The sequence below is a fragment of the Ornithorhynchus anatinus genome, chromosome 6 (assembly GCF_004115215.2).
Source record: "Ornithorhynchus anatinus isolate Pmale09 chromosome 6, mOrnAna1.pri.v4, whole genome shotgun sequence".
NCBI lineage: Eukaryota > Metazoa > Chordata > Mammalia > Monotremata > Ornithorhynchidae > Ornithorhynchus > Ornithorhynchus anatinus.
Window position 1 is genome coordinate 9,409,771 of NC_041733.1, and position 15,522 is coordinate 9,425,292.

The following is a 15,522-nucleotide window of genomic DNA, read 5'->3' on the forward strand; positions in this document are numbered from 1 at the left end:
GACAAGTATCATGAATCACTAACAGACTCACCCAAAAACCTTCTACCACCCAAAGATGTTCTCGCCCCAGAAGTTCCACCTAAGCATCGTAGGGATAATCTGGGCAAAAAGGACTTCAGACAGGTAGGAGCAAAGGTCTGTCCTTACAGGGATTACTCCCTTCGGCAACTCACTGGTGGAGAGATGAGCTGCCTGGGAACAAATCATTCTACAACCAAATGGAAGTTCAACTACGAGTAAATTAAATTGACTGTGTGAAATGTTTAAATTCAGTCATCAAAAAACCAAGACACGTCAAAAAAGCCGTGTTCAGATCAGGACCGGGTGAAGGGTTAGATGGATCCTATGTGCAAATAAGGCATGCAACACGACCTAACAAATGGAGCACGGATTTGGGAATCAGGGGACCTGGGTTTGAATCCTGGCTCTGCAACTTGCCCTCTGTGCGATCTTGGACACCCTTAATTTCCCTGTGCCTCAGTTTTCTTATCTGTAAATGTGGATTTAATACCTGTTCTTCATATTTAAACTGTGGGACATGGACTATCATGTACCTATCCCAGTACTTAGTACAGTGCTTGGCAACCTTAACAATCACACCAATTATTATAAATTGCAGATGTCTGCTCTTCTACATAATTTTTAGAAAAAAACTACATATAATCATAATAGGTGCCCAATAAATATTATGAATTACGTATCCTAGAATTGGGACAGCCTGGCTAAACTATACAGTGATTTGAAATGTTGCCACTTTCACAACCAGATTATTATTCTTATTATTAATCATATTTATTGAGCACTTACTGTGCAAAGCATTGTACAAAATGTTTGGGAGACTATGATATAACATTAAACACATTCCCTGCTCACAACAAGCTCACAGTCTAGAGGACAGGAACGTTCTCAGTTTAGGTCACCCAGGATTATTGGGATTGTAGTTCAAACCACCTAGAAAAATGGGTTGACTGGAAGACTCAGTTCCTACACCGTTTACCCTGAATAAAGAAAGCAAAACTCTTCTGTTGGGAGGGATGAACACTTTTAACAATTAATGGCTCAGAGAGAAATCTCTCTGATTCTAGTAGGAGCAATTCAGGGATGGGAACAGTTTTGCCATCCAGTAGCAACAGGAAAACAAAAACTGCAGCAAATATTATCCTTAGGAGAAACTCCAAGATTTTGCCACAGTGGTAATGAGAAAGTCAGAGCTATAGACTCTGACAATTACCAGGGAATCATCCGCTAGTGGCCCCGAAAACGAGAACAGCTAAAATGAACACAATCGAGGGGAATTAATAATAGCCAAGGGACTGTAAAGAAAAAGGCTGATCACGTCATGACTGTTCCCCAAATTTAAGAGAGGGAGGAGGCACTCCTTGGTTCCCTTCCCTAAAGTGGAAATCAAACCATTCGGAGAGAAGGATTGGGGAGGAAGTAGAGGGACAGGTTGGGAAGAAAAAGGAGATCCGAGGCCATCTTGAAGGTGAAGAGAAGTGAACTGTGTCCCTGGGAGAGCAGGACACAAGAAGAGCTCATGCTGGGACCCTGGACAAACCCCTCTTCCTTTTGTGAAACTTGTACACTTTATTCACCCCACCCTCAGCCCCACAGTAATTTTGTGCCTGGAAATCAAAAGATCATGGGTTCTAATCCTGGCTGTGTGACTTTGGGCATATCACTTAATTTCTCTATGCCTGAGTTCCCTCATATGTAAGTCTGTAAATCTCATCTATGACAGGGACTGTGCCCAATGAAATTATCTTGTATCTATCCCAGTTCTTAGAACAGTACTTGGCACATAGTAAGTGCTTAATAAATCCCACAATTATTATCTTAATAATTTAATCAATGTGTCTATGTTATTGTGCTGTTCTCTGCCAGAGGCTTAGTACAGTGCTCTGCACACAGTAAGTGCTTAATAAATATGATTGATTGATGATCAGTGATTACTTTCGTGCCAAGCCGAGAGTGAAGATGCAAACCTCCAAAGAAGTTAAGCATACATATCCTTGATATAGATTGTGACTCCTCTCTCAGGAAGACTGTTTGACTCCCTAAATAGGTATTTTGCCTCTGATAGGTACTTAGATTACCTACCAAATCACTATCATTAAGTTTTAATCAGAGCTATCTCATCTATTTCAGGCAAGCTGCTGGACTTTTTTTTTTAATTGAGGAAATTTCTCTCTCTTTGATAAGCAATTGAAATCCAAGAAGAGGTATATATTTCTCTCTTTGCCCATCAATAGATTTCTTTTTGATAGCCTGAGTCAAACGACCCCTGTCTATGTGCTCTATGTACTTAATTTAAAAGAAATAAACCCTTTCTCTAAAGGAAGGGTCTTTTCATCACATTGGTTTCAAAGATGATGATGATTATACTTTAAGTATATAAGGTTTACTGCTCCTATAGACAGCATTTAGTTGACGTGCAATGTCTTTGAAAGGACTACTCAAGAATCATACTGTTGACTAAGAAATATGGCTAAAAGGATGATACAAAACTGACCAACTCCTTATATGGATAAGAAATGATTGGCTGTTTAACAATGTTTGTTCTTTGATGATATCAAGCCTTTGGAACCACTAAATCTATCATTGAATGGGATGACATTTAAACAAGGAAAATATAGACTGAAATTTAAAAATAATGCTGAACTTGAAGAATGCTTGACTACGCACTAGCTGAAGGAGCTAACTGTATGAATGAATGGTGGAAAATCTATGACTGTAGTGACTTTTAAAATGGGAATAGTCCATAGAAAATATTCATAAAGATAGCAGAAATCCTGAGAAGCAGGAATGGCCCAGTGGGTAGAACAAGGACCTGGGAGTCAGAAGGACCTGGGTTCTAATCCTGGCTCCATCACTTGTCCTCTGTGTGACCTCAGGCAAGTCATTTCACTTCTCTGGGCCTCAGTTCCCACATCTGTAAAATGAGGATTAAGATTGAGAGCTCTGTAGGGGACAGGGATAGTGTCCAACCGGACTACCTTGTATCTACCCCAGCACTAAGAATGGTGCTTGACACATAGTAAGCGCTTAACAAATAACATGGGACAGGGCGTGTGAACAACCTGATGAGTTTGTACCTATTCCTGCACTTATTACAGTGAATGGCATAGAGTAAGCACTTAATTATCACAATTATTATTTTCATTATTCATAGTGTCAGTAAATTAGCAAACTATTATTGTCTGCCTCTAGAAGGGTTGATTCACCTTAGTTATTTTTGGATTCCTTTGCCACAGCATATTTCAGGAATACTGACATAAACCTTTTGGATTCTGCAATACTTCAGTTTGATTTTATTACACATATCAAAACTACCACTCATTTCAGTAACTCCTGTACTTATTTTCTCTTCCACAAGCATAAAGTCCCTAGACTCCAGATGCTAATTATAGGGTAACTTACATTTTCATGAGGATAATTTTTTGTCTCATCTTGGTGAAAGACTGTTCATCCTAGTTTCCCATCATTCCCCTATGGCTGAGGCTCTCAGAATTCTGAGCACATTTGACTTTGGGTTTTAGCATGGGGAACCTTAATGAGATGAATATATTTTCTAGCACATAAGACTGTTCAAGTGGTGCATAACTCCTAATTAGGGAAGATCAGTCATGAGAACCCAATGGGTTAGCAAAGTGAAACTCATAGCAAGACGCATGGGTGAGTAAACAAGAGGCTGGGAAGAACTGGTCAGTCAATCGATCGTACTGATTGAAGACTTTCTGTGTGCAGAGTACCGTACTGAGTGCTGGGAGAGTACAATATAACAATTAACAAATACATTTCCTTCCCACAGCAAGCTTACAGTCTACAGGGGGAGACAGACAATAGTAATAAATAACAGATATGGATTCATTCATTCATTCAATAGTATTTACTGAACACTTACTATGTGCAGAACACTGTACTGAGCACTTGGAATGTACAATTCGGCAACAGATAGAGACAATCCCTGCCCATCGACGATCTTACAGTCTAACTGGGGAAGACACACAGACGAAAACAAGACAACTTAATCACAATAAGTAGAATCAAGGGGATGTACACCTCATTAACAAAATACGGTAATAAAAATATATACAAATGAGCACAGTGCTGGGGGGAAGGGAGAGGGAGAGGAGCAGAGGGAAAGGGGGGGAAGGGAGCTAAGCTGAGGGGAGGTGAAGGGGAAAAAATTTTGGTATTTAAGTGCTTACTATGTGCAGAGCACTGTTCTAAGTGCTGGGGCAGATACAGGTTAATCAGGTTGTCCCACGTGAGGCTCATAGTTAATCCCCATTTTACAGATGAGGTCACTGAGCACAGAGAAGTTAAGTGACTCGCCCACAGTCACACAGCTGGCAAGTGGTAGAGCCGGAATTCAAACCTATGATCTCTGACTCCCCAGTCCAGGCTCTTTCCACTGAGCCACACTGCTTCTCGATGTGTCTGTTGATTCTGTTGTATTGTAGTCTCCCACATGCTTAGTAGTGTGCCCTGCAAACAGTAAGCACTCAATAAGTATCATTTGTTATGGCTCCATCTCCCACCTACCATTCCTCTTAATAATAATAATAATAGTGGCATTTGTTAAGCACTTACTATGTGCAAAGCACTGTTCTAAGCCCTGGGGGGATACAAGCTGATGAGGTTGCCCCACGTGGGGCTTACAGTTTTAATCCCCATTTTACAGATGAGGTAACTGAGGCAAAGAGAAGTTAAGTGACTTGCCCAAAGTCACACAGCTGGCAAGCGGCAGAGCCAGGATTAGAACCCATGATCTCTGACTCCCAAGCCCAGGCTCTTTCCACTGAACTACGCTGCTTCACTCCTCTAATTCCAACATACTCACTGCACCTCAGTCTCTTCTGTCTTGTTGCCGACATCTTGCCTGTGCCCTGACGCTGTCCTGGAACGCCTTCCCTCTTTGTATCCAACAGACAATTGCTCTCCCCCACTTCAAAGCCTTATTGAAGGCACATCTCCTCCAAGAAGCCTTACCTGATTAAGTCCTCATTTCATCTCCCATTCCCCTCTGCATCACCCTTGCATTTTGATTTGCTCCCCTTCCCCCTCCCACCCCCGAGGCGCACAACACATGTATATATCTGTCATTTATTTATATCAGTGTCTTTCTCCCCCTCTAGACTATAAACTCATTAAGGACAGGGAACATGTCTGCTAATTCTGTTGCATTATACTCTCCCAAGCGCTTAGTACAGAGCTCAAATATGATTGATTGATTGACTCAAAACTTCTTGGGCAAGTTGTCTACATCTGCTGTCTAAATTCCTCTCCTCCAATTCTCTCCTTGACCCCCTTCAATCTTGCTTCCTTTCCCTCCACTCCACAAAAACCATCCTCTCAAAGGTCATCAGTGATCTCCTTCTTGCCAAATCCAAAGGCCTCTTCTCCATCCTAATTCTCTTTGACCTCTCAGGTGCCTCTGACACCATGGACCACCCTCTTCTCCTTGAAACGTTATTCAACCTTGGCTTCACTGACTCTGTCCTCTCCTGGTTCTCCTCATATCTTTAGCTATTCATTCTCAGTCTCCTTCTCTGGCTTCTCCTCTGCCTCCCACCCCCTAACTGTAGGGGTCCTTCAGGGTTCAGTTCTGGGTCTCCTTCTGTTCTCATCTACACCCATTCCCTTGGAGAACTCATTCACTCCCATGGCTTTAACTACCCCCTCTAGGTGGATGATTCCCAAATCTATATTTCCAGCCCTGATCTCTCTCCCTCTCTGCAGTCTCGCACTTCCTCTTGCCTTCAAAACATCTCTATTTGGATGTCCTCCCATCATCTCAGGCTTAACATGTCCAAAACAGAGTTCTTTATCTTCCTACTCAAACTCTGTCCTCCTCCTGTCTTTCCCATCACTGTAGACAGCGCCACTATCCTTCTTGTCTCACAAGCCCATAACCTTGGTGTTATTCTTGACTCCTGTCATTCAATTCACATATTCAATCCATCACTAGATCCCATTGGTCCCACTTCACAACACAGCTAAAATACACCCTTTCCTCTTAATCCATACTGCTTCCACAATAATGCAATCACTCATCCTATCCCTCTTGGATGACAGCAGCCGCCTCCTTGCTGAATTCCCAGCCTTCTGCCTCTCCCCACTCCAGTCCATACTTCACTCTGATGCCTGGGTCATTTTTCTACAAAAACATTCAGGACATGCCACTCCACTCCTCAGAAAATTCCAGGGGTTGTCCATCCACCTCTGCAACAAACAAAAACTCCTCCCCATTGGCTTTAATGCACTCTATCAATTTGCCCCCTCCTACCTCACCTCAATATTCTCCTACCACAACCCAGCCCTCCTACTTCGCTCCTCTAATGCTAACCTTCTCACTGTGTCTCATTCTCACTCGCCACCGACACTTCATCCACATCCCTCCTTTGGCCTGGAACGCCTTCACTCCTCAAATCCAACAGACAATGACTCTCCCCCTCTTCAAAGCCTTACTGAAAGCACATCTCCTCCAGGAGACCTTCCCTGACTAAGCCCCTCTTTCCTCTACTCCCAATCTCTTCTGAATCACCCTGCCTTGTTCCCTTTGTTCTTCCCCACTCCCAGCCTCACCACATTTAAGTACATATCGGTAATTTATTTATTTGTATTGATATGTGTCGCCCCAATTCTAGACTCTAAACTTGTTGTGGGCAGGGAATGTATCTGTTTACTGTTGTATTATACTTTCCCAAGTGCTTAGTACAGTGGTCTGCATACAGTAAGTACTCAGTAAGTATGACTGAATGAATGATTCCTCTGCATACAATAGGTGCTCAATAAATACCACTGATTGTATATATTATATGGCAGTATCTGGAGTTGAGTCAATCAGTGGGAAGGATTGGGAAAGAAGTAGAGAAGCAGCATCAGAAGCCTGGGAGTCAGAAGGAGCTGGATTCTAGTCTCTGCTCCACCACGTGCTTGTTGTGTGACCTTAGGTTAGTCACTTCACTTCTCTGTAGGTCAGTTACCTCATCTGTAAAATGAGGATGACAACAGAGTCTCATGTGAGAGAGGGACTGTGTCACATCTGATAAGCTTGTATCTATTCCAGCACTTAAGAACAGCACATTGGCACGTACTAAGCACTTAAATATCATTTTTTAAAAAAAACAACTAGCGAGACCAGGTAGTCGAGGTAGGAGACATTCATCCAGTCATGAGCCTGGGAGAGCATGACAGGAGGTCTCTCCTGTCTTCCTCATGGATGGATGGGCACAGAGAATGTGGAGGGATCAGAGATGATCCTGAGTCCGGGTAATGATAACCTCAAAGTTCAGGGTCCAGTGACTAGGACTCTGAAAGAGCGAGACTCCTTCTTCTGATAAAGAGAAATGACACAGAGAACTTGCCATCCAAAGAACTTGGAGAGGGAGATTTGGAAACTGGGATATCCCAAAGAAGAGGTGAAAGGACCAGTTGAACATGAGCCCTCTGGTGCCAACGGGAAAGTAAAGAGGATCCTCAGGGATGACTGTTAGAGCTAGGGAAAGGCATTTTGAATTGGAAATCTGTTTTATTTTTATCAAATTAAGAATACTATTAAATGCTACTGAGATCTCTGATTTGGTGTCTTCCTAGAGTAGGGGCTGGAGGTGGAGTTCTGGGTACCTGGAAGCCACGTCGACCTGGCCAGGTGGGGAGAAAGTGGGCTTTCTCCATGACCTTCCTGAGGCCAACCTTGGGGAGGCTAGTTCTATATAAAACACCTTAACCTGGGGCTACAGATGAGAGATGGAGGCAGTAATAGAGATGCAGGGACTTGGGGCACACTGCTTAGAGGTCTGCAACCTGTCATTACCGGAAGGTAAGAAGTGGAGGGCTTTAGAACCTACCACAAGCTAACAGGGGTCCAAGCACTCTTAAATCAATCATTCAATCAACGGTATTTATTGAATGCTTACTATGTGCAGAGCACTGTACTGAATGCTTGGAGAGTGCAATACAATATAATCAGACTTGTTCCCTGCCCATAATGAACTTGAGACTCATGAGACTATTCTGCCCAGGAGTTAGGGCTGAGAGCCTTCCTTAATGTCACATATGCTACTCACAGCAGGTTCTAGTGAGAACATATCTAGGGATTCTGCACCCCTTGCTCTTGGGCACTGCTCATTTTGAATCTTCCCCAGTGCTCAGAAAATAGGAAACAATAAATGCCACTATGGCATTATCATTGCTGCTTGTTGATATGGCATTCAGCATCTGCATCTTCTATCATCCGTGGCAGACCCACCTGCAAGACTGCTCAGTTTAAGTTCTCTCACTAGTTTGGTGCTCACTAGTTTGGATTTGGAAACACCCAGTCACAACAGGTCACCACCCAGGGATCAGCATCCTGAACTCATTGCCCCAAAACGGTAGTGAACTCCAAGGTGGAGCAGTCAAGGGAAACCACAGGGATTTGTGTGTTTTTTTCATAAAATAATGATAATAATAGTAATAATTATGGTAATTGTGGTATTTGTTAAGCACTTCCTATGTGCCCAGCACACTGTATGAAGTACAGATAAACAGGTCAGATATGGTTCCTATCCCGCATGGGACTCACAGTCAAAGTAGGAGGGAGAAGTATTGAATCTCCATTTTACAGATGAGGAAACTGAGGCCAAGAGAAGTCATATGACTTGCCCAAGGTTATGCAGCAAGCAAGTGGTGCAGCTGGGATTAGAACTCAAGTCTTCTGACTCATAGGCCCGTGTTCTTTCCACCAGGCTGCACTGTTTCACCTGAATATTCCTTAGAGAAAGTATTTCCAAAAAAAACAAACACAAAGCAAAAAACCAAACCACGGTAAATCACACTCCTCTCCCCATCCCAGAAAACAGAGTGGTGAAGAATGTCTAGGAGCAATGGAGTCTGGAACCAGGTGTGGAGATGCTGGGTGGATGGCTGATTACTGCAGCAGGAAGCAGTTTGGATCTATGACTTAAAAGAAAGTCTTCCCAGACTCTCTTTTTGCCCTTTGGCCAGGGATGGAGAAGGAAGCAGACATCAAGGGAAGCCAATCCTGGAAATGGGACGGGGCTATCGGGATGGGAAAAGGCAGAGCAAAGCAAACTCTGCCCAGTGTGGTTGAGACGGAGGGGTCCAGTCCGTTTTGCCCCACATGGATCCCAATACATTAGAGGGATAGGAGAAAATCTAAAGGACTTGGGTTTTGCCTAGGACTGCACGCAAAAATAATCTCTATCCCAGCTCAGTCATCTCACTCAAGCAGAGAGTGAAGCCTTGGAATATGTTTGGAAACCTATTGCAAACATCCTGGCTCTCCTTTTTTCAAACACTCCAGGGCCTTTCAATGAGGAACTTATTTCAGAATTGTTGGAGATATTCTTGCTGATCAGAGAACTTTGTTTCTCCCTGAAAACCCAGGGTGACTTACCTTCACCAAGATAAATCACCCCCAGTTTCAATGCTCTTCTGATGATAAAACCCAGGAACCTTGACCCAGAGATTTAGAGTAGAAATAATACTGGGTTAAATTTACTTGTGGTAGTCAGTGTCTTGGCAGTGCTTACTTAACCTGGGTTCAAAACACCCATTACACAATGACAAATTTTTAATGTCCCTCATTTAAAATGATTAAGTGGTTATTCACTATTTGGCAGTCCATTTGAGAGACTTCAGGAGTTTCACTTGGGCTTCACTTGAGTTTTAAATTTCACTCAAATCCATGGTCATTAATAACTATAAAACAAAGCTGTTCCAGGCAAAAAAAAAAGTTTGTTTTGCTTTTTGCCACTTTATATGAACTTTGTGGTCTAATGCAGGAATCTCAATGCCAGAAACCTTTAAGTGAAAAGGGAACTAGGTTGGGGAGGTCACAGGAGGCCTAATCACAGAGAAAAGGTTACTCTTTACTGCATACATTTCAAAATTCATAAACAGGCACAAAGTAAAAATGTTGAGAATTTATTAAAGGTATGCATCTTCTTCTCTTGGGTCAGGAAGAGACCCAAGTGAAATCTGTTTTAAAGCCAAACACTCAGTTGTACTGAATACAGGCAAAGGAGAATGGTTTTGATTTAAGGACTAGACACAGGTCATTTTCGCTGGCAGCACGCTAGGTTGACCACTATTAGATGAACATTCGATCCACTCTTAAGCAAGGGAAATTCTGGATTCCATTTCAGTCTCACAACCCTTGTAAAATAATCAGATCAAGAGCATGGTAAATGTGACAAACAGTCCTCAAAGCAAGGAAACATTTTCTTTTCTGCCCCCTCACTTAAGCTATCCCCCCTTTAATGTTCACAGCTGTCAGATCCTTTAAGTGAAATTATAAACTATACTTTGTTTTGAGCACTTATCACTTTGGTGGATTTTGTGTCCCTTCCCTCACCCCTCTCTTTTGGCACATTGCCTCGCTTCACTTGACCATTTCTCCCTTTCTCTCTCTTCTTGAGATTGTCTTCAGATTGTTGGACCCCAGAGAAAGCAGGAAGAAAGAAAAAATAACTTACTGTGAAGTCTTCTTGTGTCTGCCAAGCTCTTGAGCCATTAGTCTCATTTCTCAACTTGTGGGCGAACCCATTCCACAGCTACATTGCTGGTCAAACTGACTCAGCAAAGCTTCAGTTCCTGCATTTTTAACTCAGACACGATCACAACCCCCTTTGTCCACATTAGAGCTCCTTGGGCTGCAGGAATGTTCCTGGCATTTCCAGCAGGTCAGCAAAGAGACTGCTCTCTTCCACTCACTCAAGTCCCTGCTCCACAGTCAACTGCTTTCCCAGCTGCTCTCATTACACTGCTTCACGAGGACCAGCTGGGGGATATCTGGGTGGCTGCTTCCCTCCAAAGCTCCCTCTTTAAGGAGCTAAGAGTTCTCGGAGGGCCAGTTCCTCTAACAAATGAAATCCTTACTAATAACCCATAGGTAGTTTTGGCAACAAGGAATCTTTTCAAAAAAGACAGTGTCCAATGAAGTTTGTCTGTGTTGACACAGAGAGAGAGAAAGCATCTCTAACAAACTTTTTGCTACCTGACAGATATTGAAAACATGGCCATAGAAACATAGCAGAGGGAAGGCAAGATGAGGGGATATCAGTGAGGCAATTAGGAGGGACAAAAATGATTAGGATTCAGTTCTTTTGGGTGAATAAAGTAGCTGGTTATCCTCCGGTTATTCAGATGGTGACAGGCCAGGATCGGATATGAACTGAAACTAAGAAAGGAATAAACCTTAACAGTGTTTCAAATGAATTCCTTTAGAGAGAATAATTAATGTGTGAAATTGGCTGTCAGAGAAACAGGCGATGCTGCAACTGTGAATGCTGAAAAAAGAAAAGAATTGGGTGAGAACAGAGAAAAATAAAATCACATTATTCAACCAGTAGTTGGGGGAGGATAGACTGAGGTGAGCTGAATTATCTTCCTCTCTGTGGGCAGGTTCATGGAACAGATAGGAAGGATTTTTGATCTTGCTGTATTTCAGCTTATCGAAGGAAACCCCGTGACCTCTCCCTGACTTTTGTTTTTGCCTTGAATCAGTGGCTTCATACAGCAGGTTTATCTTCTAGGACACATTTGGGGAAAAAGAAAGGAACCAAAGAAGAAGAAAAATTATGAGCTTTTAAAATGAGGCCAATTTTGTCTTGAAACTCTAAGTCATTATGGAGATAAAGGGATTTTTTAAAGTTGTCTGAATTCCTTTTAAATACATTTAAATATTGCACTCTCCATAAGTAAAATGATCCATAGAGAAAGGAGAAATGACTTTCCGTGCATTGCATTGTGCTAGAATACATTTACCTGGCACTTTTGATACTTGTCATTAAGATGTGTAAGGAAATTCAGAGGAATGCAGCTTTGCCTGATAAGGTGAGTCAAACTATAAAGCCCTAACCTCGGAAGGAGAGCTGTCCTCACTTAGGAAAGCTGTGAAGCAAGAGAATGAGGCTTTATTCAGTCCTGCCACCTAGCATAATGACCTGACTGGGGCTTAGAATATCCATAGAGGAGCTACATTCTGGATTGAAAGTGCTGAACTTGGTTATATGTCCCTAGCCATTTTTTATGGTATTTGTTCAGTGCTTTCTATGTGTCAGGCCCTGTTCTAAGCGCTGTGGTAGATGAAAGCTAATCAGGTTGGACACAGTCCACGTCTTAATCACAGTCTAAACTCACAGTCTTAATCTCCATTTCACAGATGATGTAACTGAGGCACAGAGAAGTGAGGTGATTTGCCCAAGGTCACACAGCAGGCAAGTGGCAGAGCCAGGATTAGAACCCAGGTCCTCTGACTCCCAGGCCCATGCTCAATCCACTAGGCCATGTTGCTACTTTAAAAGTGATCTAGGGACTCTGCCCCAAGTAGGTGCTTGAAAATGCTTTGAGGCTCTTGAATGGAACAGTGCAGATTAAAGAATTTGATGCAAAAATCCAAGAGACCAGCAAAAGCAGTCTCTTGTGAGTGAAAGTGGCTATTCTTTCCATCTGTGCTCTCTCTAGATTTGCTGTGTCTCGAGTAAGGCCCATCTGAGATGACTAAGGTTCATTGCGACCCGGGGTAGACTTTCCATGGCCGAAGGTGGTCCAGAGATGTCAATATGCTACTCCCATCTCTACCAGGGGGAGTATTGTACAATCCAAGCACTTAGTACAGGGCTCTGCACATAGTAAGTGCTCAGTAAACACTATTGAATGAATAAATTAATGAATTAGTGGAATTTATTCAGCTTCTACTGGCCACAGTAAACTGGACAAAGTACTCAAAAAAGTACAAAAGAAGCAAAAGAAACATACTTCCTGCCCACAAAGAGCTTACTCTGTAACAGATTAAGGTTTAAAAACTCCAACCCTAGGATTCAGAACCTCTCTATAGTGGTAGTAATGACACCCAGTGAAAATCTAATGAATGCAATAAGGTAGACTAAGTGCTCCTAGGACAAGGTCTTTTAGAAACCATAATTTATACATCCATTCAGATAAATCTTGAGGGGTGTCTTCAAAGTCTTTTCTCTGCTCTCCTCAGGCTCTACCCAGACTTAACTAGAGATGACACACTTGTTCTGGGAGCCTGGAATCACACATTCGGATCTCGCATGCCCAGAGATGAGTGCTGGACAGTTGTTACTTGATATTCTGAAAGCTCGCTTCTAGACTGTAAGCTCATTGTGGCTGGGGAATGTGTCTGTTTATTGTTGTAGTGTACTCTCTCAAGTGCCAGTACAGTGCTCTGCACACGGTATGCACTCAACAAATACGATTGAATGAATTAATCAGTGGTATTTATTGAGCACTTACTAGGTGCAGAACACTTTCCTTGGAATGCTTGGAAGAGTACTTTACAATAGAGTCGGTAGACATGATCCATGGCTTCAAGGAGCTGACAGTCATAAGTTTCTTTCCTGGCTTCCCCTCTGACTTTTTGATTGCGTTTACCTGAGGGACGCTGGTAAGCGTTTTGATAAATGAAAAGAAAGCTGACAGTTTCTGGCTACTTCTCCAAGGCCCCAATGAAAACTGCTCACCTTTAACTAAGGACTGTGATAGTCATGGTACTAGTTTATTTGGGCTCAAGGGGACAGAGAAGAGGGAAGGGGCCACGGGTGTGTTTCCTTATCTGGGTTTCCAGAATGGTAAGGATGTGCAGACAATTGACAACTGCTGCCGGGAAATCTCTATAGCCTTGCATTCCTAGATTCCAGTTCCTGGACTCTGGACACTGCCCTAGATATCTCCTAAAGCCTCAGCCAGAATTGAGGGCTAGTGAGGCGTAGGAGGGGTAAAAATGGATGAGGTAAATCCCAAATATTTGTCACTTAGGTGGATATGCTGGAGAAACAGCATGGTCTAGTGGATAGAGCATGGGCCTGGGAGTCAGAAGGACCTGAGGTCTAATCCCGACTCTGCCACTTGTCTGTTGTATGACCTTGGGCAAGTCACTTAACTTCTTTGTGCCTCAGTTACTTCATCTGTAAAATGGGGATTAAGACTGTGAGCCTCATATGGGACATGGACTTTGTCCATCCTGATTAATGCGGAACTACCCCAGTGTTTAGTACAGTTCCTGAAACATATTAAGTGCTTAACAAATATCATTAAAAGAAAAATGGGGTTCCTGTGACTGACTCTCAGAATGCTGGATGCTATACTGGAATTGGTTTATTGTGGCTATATGGTTTAGGAGCCACAGTGGTTCAGTTGCTATTTAGTATTCAGCTTGCCCCATGAAGAAACATTGCCAAAATCATATTTTCAATGAAATATTTATCTCCCCAAACATGTTTGTCTCATGTCACCATGACCGGGGTGTATTTTTGGGAGCATCAGCAGAATCTATGAATCTTGGCATCTTTTTGTGCTAAATGAGGATAATTATCCTGACCTACCCCCCTTTCTCTCGCAGGCATTATTATGAATAAAGACAAGTATTATTTTTTGATAATACGGTGTTCCACCTGAATCCCTAATGTATCATTATCTCTTGTATGAAACTGGAGTTGAATGCAATGAAACTATTACCCGAGGCTGGCTACTTCTTGGTCAATTTTAAGCAGGTTGTGAAGCACAGTAGTTGAATACATTATGTGGAAAGACAGCCCTTTCTTCTTTTTGAGGAAGAATAAGAAGCCATCGAAATCCACCAAGGCACCTGACTCATCCGCAGATGGAACCTCACCAAGCATCATGGAGGGTAAATAGCTCTCAGAGGGACATCTATGTAAAATAGATATCCTTGGTGATGAGCCAAAGATCCACTGACATTCACGAAACGATGAAGGAAAGTTTATGGCAACCCTCCGGTTGATATAGGTTCTGCTGGGTGCTGGTTGAACTATGTGAAAGCTAATGAGAAGGGAAAAGGACCCCCTGAGTGGAACACCACTTTGCTTTGTGACTATTTCCTGTCATCGCTCTGCAACATGCCTACTGTTGAGTTTTCAGCTCTGAGAAATACCGTAACTTGAAAATCACATATTAGAAACCACTGCACTTTGAAAGGATTTCCTTTGTGCTTGAATGCCTTAGGATGATAAGAGAGTTAAATTCCGATCATGGGTTTCAATTCCGGTTCCTCCACTTGTCTGCTGTGTGACCTTGGGCAAGTCACTTCTCTGTGCTTCAGTTACCCTGTCTGTAAAAGGGGGATTGAGACTTTATGGTCCATGTGGGACAAGGACTGTGTCCAACCCGATTTGCTTATATCCATCCAAGTGCTTAGTACAGTGCCTGCCACATTGTATTCGCTTAACAAATACCATAATTATTATTATGAGGAAACGCTCCATTTTAATCGATCCCAGTTTTGCATCTTCCAAGGAAGTACCGCCACTACACATTATTACTAATGAAATCACTTTCTGCCATGTTGATAGTACAGGTTTCGGTCAGAGTTATGTCTTAGTAGGTGGCAGTTTTCACCGGGCTGAATTGGAACTCTAATGTAACATTGTAGGCTGCATACATTGAGTTATGTGAAGGATAATAAGAAACAGATCTTTGTTTCCCTGCAAGAAGGAGTATGTCCCTAAAGCTTTAATTGGGTAGTTT

General features: G+C 42.6%; 1 long non-coding RNA gene across 1 annotated transcript in view; it reads right to left on the reverse strand.

The window, feature by feature from the left end:
* Positions 1-10,798, reverse strand: part of LOC120638472 — a 164,950-nt gene extending 154,152 nt beyond the window's left edge. Inside the window, exon 1 of the long non-coding RNA XR_005660144.1 lies at positions 10,488-10,798. This is a non-coding gene — a long non-coding RNA (uncharacterized LOC120638472). The remainder of the gene's footprint in view (positions 1-10,487) is intronic.
* Between the last annotated feature and the right edge of the window lie 4,724 nt (positions 10,799-15,522).